This window comes from Nematolebias whitei, chromosome 5, assembly GCF_014905685.2.
Source record: "Nematolebias whitei isolate Nwh7 chromosome 5, NemWhi1, whole genome shotgun sequence".
Taxonomy (NCBI): Eukaryota; Metazoa; Chordata; class Actinopteri; order Cyprinodontiformes; family Rivulidae; genus Nematolebias; species Nematolebias whitei.
The window spans coordinates 42,967,138-42,972,902 of NC_056502.1; the positions used below are offsets into that span (position 1 = coordinate 42,967,138).

The window sequence follows — 5,765 nt, forward strand, 5'->3', positions numbered from 1 at the left end:
TATATATATATATATATATATATATATATATATATATATAAAGTAGATGCATTTAAGGCCTAGCACTCCTTGAAAGACTTAAGTTTGCTCATTGCCTTCTATGCCAGAGATTTAACCTATGACAGTATGTGTTGTAATTAATTCTCAGCTACTACAATATTAATTTTTAGCTTAAAATCTTTTGAACTGCTGTGTAGGACTTGTGACTGTCCATGGTGTACCCCGTCTCTCATACAGTAACTTCTGGAGATACTCACCAGCTGGTTGGTTGGTTGGATGTTTCATTAGCCAGAGGACACTCTGTTACTACTTTGTACATATATCTAGAATTACTGTGCTGATTAGCTGTTCTCAGTGTTCACAGTTATTTTTAGCACATAGAGACACACCATATTTGGGCCTGCTTCAAAAGTTCCACTGTCATCCCAGTCCACATGAAACCAAAAGTCACATGACTAAATGTCTAACTCGCCTGTCACACTGACTTCTGTAGCAAAGAAATACTTTGAAAACCTGGTTCTCTCCCACATGACGTGCATCACTAGCTCTCTCCTGGACCCCCTGCAGTTCCCCTTTCAGACCCATCAGGTCAACAGACAAAGATATCAACATGGCCGTCCGCAACACATTTGGACTCCTCAGGAATCATCTAGGATCCATTTAGTAGATTTCAGCTCTGCATTTAAAACTGTAGTTTCCAGCTTACATACAGCTGCATATCTACTTTGCAACAAATAATGCAATCTTTAATTACATACAGTATTTTGCTAACAGACAAACAGGGTTGACTCAACAGTTAATGCTAAAGTTTCAGGCAAAGACCTTGCACAGTGAGTAACACTTGAAGCATTGGCATCAGAAACGTTTGTAATTTGGGGGATGGGGACACTCTGATGGGTGGGTCTGCAGGTCCTCCCCAGAATTTTTTAGATGCCATTTCCTGCACTGTGGTGTATTTTAACAATCTGTTAAACATCTATGTTTACCTAAATAACCCTGTGTACTCTACATACCCTGTGTACATAATTTTGTTCCACCTCATGTACCTCATGTGATGGACATGGCAATAAACTTGACTTGAACTTGAATAAGTAATTACTTTGTAGCCTGACCAAGAGCTCTCTCTCCCCCCACACCCCGGTCAACAACTGCTGGCACTAACGTAGCGCTAAGCTAGAGCATAACACAGAGGTGTCTCCCCCTGCCTCGTCAACAACAAAACCCCTCAGAGAGGAACGTTCTGCCAAGCCAAGTGACCTCAGGGAAACACTGCATGTGGTGTGATGACTTGTTGTAGGTAACCAGGAAAACCCGGAATGGATTTTTAGTGGTATGAGTATTCTACTATTAATTAAGTGGAATGGATTCATTCATGAAGAAATAGAAACAGCGATGGGTGAATTAATATTTCATGGTAAATGTGAGGGGGCACGTCCCCTTCATATAGAATTGTTGCGATGCTGATGACTTGAAGTGTGTTTTGAATGGCTCTCAGATTACCACATTAGATCTTATTGCAATACATGTAAAATTCACAGAAATATAGCCATTTTTTGTGGGATTTTTTTTGTTTTGTTTGTTTTTGTTGTTCTGTTTGCTGTGTCAGCCATCTTGAATTGGTGTGGCTCTAGAAGGTAACTAGCTGTAGGTGTATATATGTTTTGCTAACAGACAATTTTAACTCCAAATAGTTTTTGGCAACAGTTTAAGCTAAGTTCTTCTGCATTCTGTTAGCATTCAGAAAGCGCTTGGAGATAAATCTCAGCCATTACTACATCAAATATTGGGCCATTGTCTGAGATTTGTATGAATTGTCTTAGTTGTAGCCATTTGTGTGTTCTACGGTTAATTGGCTGTGGCAGCCATCTTAAATTGGGTTGGTTCCAAAAAGTAACCAGTTGTGGTTGTATACCTAATTAATATTTTCTGCAAATTCCAACAAAGTCTGCATAGCATGTTATGAGGCATTTTGGTTATGCGACCATAAACACAGACATGGGCCAAAAATTATCACTTGCCTTTGGCTTTAAGCAGCAGGCAAAATAGTTCAATATGCAATGCTATCAGTAAAATAAATAGACTGTAAATGTTAGGTTTATTGTGTATTTGCTAAAAGTAATAAGGAATTTTATAGTTCTCTTTAAAGCCATTTGCTAAAAACCTTTTTTAGTTCAGCTTTTGTTTTTTTTATTTAGATTTTAACATTCCCATTTTGTGTTATGGCATGCATTTAATCAATTAATTTTCTGTTTCCAGAGAACAATTATTTATTTTCATAGCTTTCATGAGGATGGTCACACTGTTTGCAGAATGCAAAGATTTAAAACACAGCGTAATAATGAGTCCAATTTAAAAGGCCTAACTGCTTGTTTACCTTATAAATTTGTTATGCCTACTAAATTGTACTTATAATAAGACAAAAGTGACATTATTTTTAAAAAGATAAACCATTGTAGCATTTTAGCTTATTATGCACCTCTCTGCATAATTGTAAATGGTAAAAACTTTTTCCCTACTTTTAGTTGTTCTGGTGAATTGCTGATGGTTGGAAGCTTAAAATCAAACAAGGAATTTCAGACAAATCTGCATTTACTGTACAGAATTATTATTATTTTTGACAGTATTGTATAGTGATCAGAGCATTTTTTTAGATTTACTTTATATAATTTACAGTGTGTACTGCTCTTAAGTCTTTTTGTTTGTTTGTTTGTTTGTTTGTTATGGCAGATGCTCACTGTGCGCACACTAGAGGTCCTGAATCTTTCAGTGTTATAGGACTGGACCTTGTAACACTGATACAAAACTCAGTGTTGTTTTCTAACTCTAAACATTGCAATGTTTTCTGACTTCTCAAATTGATCTTTCTTAAAGCATTTCATTTTAAATGTTTGCTCGTTTATGTTTGGTGCAGTCTGTTTTCTCAGTTATGCTTGTACAAATTATGCTGTTTAAAAGTGATGAAGATATCTCCAGTCTAAAAGACACATTTAAAAAGCATCAGTGCAGCTAAATATACACTGCCCATTGCCCTAGCACCAGCTTGATCAGTGTAACTGGTTAGTAACACAAAAACCAGTGTCTGTCTGTCCATCCGTCTTTCTACTAAACATATATCTGTTGACATTTGATTGTTATCCCCCACGTCAGCAGGGGCAGAAATGACTGTCCATGTGGAAAATGAAGTTTTGTTTGGGAAGGTACTATCAATGAGGCTGAACTGGACCTGCCCTGAAGGAGGACTCTGCTGGGCGCACTCGTCTAACACGTAAACAGCACATGAAACAGCACATGCTAAATTAACATATGTGTTGTCCTTTCAATGCCCAGGTGGTTGAGACAGAACAACGCTCGTTGCCTGGTTTCTCTCCTTCCTGGTTAAATGGAGTCATTCCTCCCCACTGGTCCCAGTGCTGGTTCAGGGTGGGAGATTAAAGATTTAATGCAATCTGTTTGTATACGAACAACTTTTGTACTACTTGGATTTAGTAATGTCATAATTTAATTAAATTATAATATAGATTATAATTATATATTAAAATTTTGTAATATATTGAATGTGACTGAGTGGGAGGAACGACAAACTATTCACTCACAGCAAGAATGTTGCACTTTCAAAAACTCATCTGACGCCTTTCTGAGGACAGTTTTCCTGTTCTCTCCATGCATGGGTTTTCTCTGAGTACTCTGGTTTTCTCCCGCAAACCAAAAATATTATGTTATTTTGTAAGTCTAAATTGTCTCTAGGCGAGGGTGAGAACATGAATGGTTCTCTGTTTCTTTCTCTGAGACCAAATCATCTTTGTTAACTAAAGCAATAAAGGTCATTTTCAACAATATTCACACAATCAATCCACTCAGCCATTGTAACTGGTTTTGGTTTTAATCACGTTTTTGTGATAGCCTATTTACTCACTGGTATAAGAACCAGAAACAGTTATCATATTCATTATATTCTTCAAAAGAAGAGTTTTCCAAATACATTTAGTAACATTTAAAACAAAGAGCAATTCAAAACACTATTTCTAAATGCTAATCTATTTTGTTACAAATTGGAAAAATGTAGGACAAACCTAAAAACATGAGAATGAATGGTGTCATTTGTCCCACATAATCCCCATTACCTTATTATGGTCGCTTGGTGTCTTTTTTGTAAAGGGGTACAAAAATTGTTGGAGATTTTTCCCACTACTGTATATACCTGCCAAGTAACTGATCGTGCACATAGTGACGATTTTAGATGCATGTTAGGGGTGCTCAAGCACCCCTAATTTCTAATTCAACTCCCTGAAAAAAAAAAACATCATTACGATTTTGTAAAGCAGCTTAGTTCTCAAACCGATTGACCAATATATTGAATACATTTGGAATAAATATAGAATATATGATGGCATTCTTAAACAGGCCAGTAAAATATTTTTATTTGCCCAAGTTGGATCCTCGACGCCACCTGTCAGTCAATCCAACAGGCTTGTCAGCAACTGACCAATCAGCAATCTCAATTTTTCCCAAAGTGAAATGCCTCTTACCTGCAGGAGCTCCACCCTCTTTTTCTCCTACATCTTTGTTGTGGTTTTGCATTATGAACACTTAGCAGTCAGAGGGATTTCGTGAAAAATCATCAGGAACAAATGGTTAAATGTTGTCAGTGTCTCCATTGGTTTATTCTGGAAATTAGTGTAGTTTGTCCAACAATGTCCAGTCAGGTTATCTGGACAGTTTCTTTTTTGTGCTGAGACATTTCGCCCTCCATCCGGAAGACTTCATCAGTCTGAGGAAACACAAAATAAAACTGATTCTCTCCCAACAGCCTACTCCAAAGTGGGGGAAAAAAACAGTTATGTTGGTGTTATGATGGCCTCTGGGGCACGCCCTCTCCTCCGCTGAAGACTTCCGGATCGAGTGTGAAACGTCTCGGCACAAAAAAAGAAACCGTCCAGATCACCTGACTGAGCATTGTTGGATTTTATACCTGGATTATTAAGGATGGACTTTGGTGTAGCATTGTTAGTGTTAGTGAAATTAGTGTAATTCACTCACGTGTTACCCTGAGTGTTTAGAGAGTGTTATACAGTTTATTACATTTCCAAAACCTAAACGGAGTCTGGAAAAATGTAAAACAGGCTGTGGACAAAGCCCTGCAGCCAACCTCATGATCAGCTGAATGCAACAGTGATAAACAGGAAGTACCACATGTTCATCTGTAAATGCAGGTAAATCCTCCATTTTCTGTCATAATTACATTGTATGATTAATGGTTAAATTAAAGGTTAATACTTAAAGCTAGTTGTGCTTTGTTTTGTGTGTTTTTATACAGTATATAGAGATATATGTTGTAACTCCTGTTTGCATAAGTTTTGTCTTTGTTATGTAGTGAACTAAGCCTCAGGTCAAAATCTGGCTTTGAGGGGCCTTCCTGGGACTTGAACTGTATTTCATTGATTTGAGTCCAGAAACACAAGATTAAGTTCATCCAGAGACTTTCTAAGTGTCCTGCACTGATCAATTGAAAGAACACTCTTTTTTTTTATTATCATTACTATTTTACAAATGTTTGATAAATCAAAGTGTGTTTAGTTCAAACCATTTTTAAATGTTGAAGTGAACTAATCATTTTTAATCAACTGTGAAACAGTATTAATGACTTTTAATCCTCATTCAAAGTAGAAATCAGGTTAATGATGCATTGTCTGATTTTCTGTCTTCAATGAGGATTAAAATTCATTATTACTGTTTCACAGTTGATTAAAAATGATTAGTTCACTTCA

General features: G+C 36.7%; 1 protein-coding gene across 1 annotated transcript in view; it reads left to right on the forward strand.

Annotated features, from left to right (window-relative positions):
• Positions 1-5,765, forward strand: part of mc5ra (melanocortin 5a receptor) — a 182,269-nt gene that overhangs the window by 645 nt on the left and 175,859 nt on the right. The gene's annotated exons all lie outside the window — the stretch shown is intronic.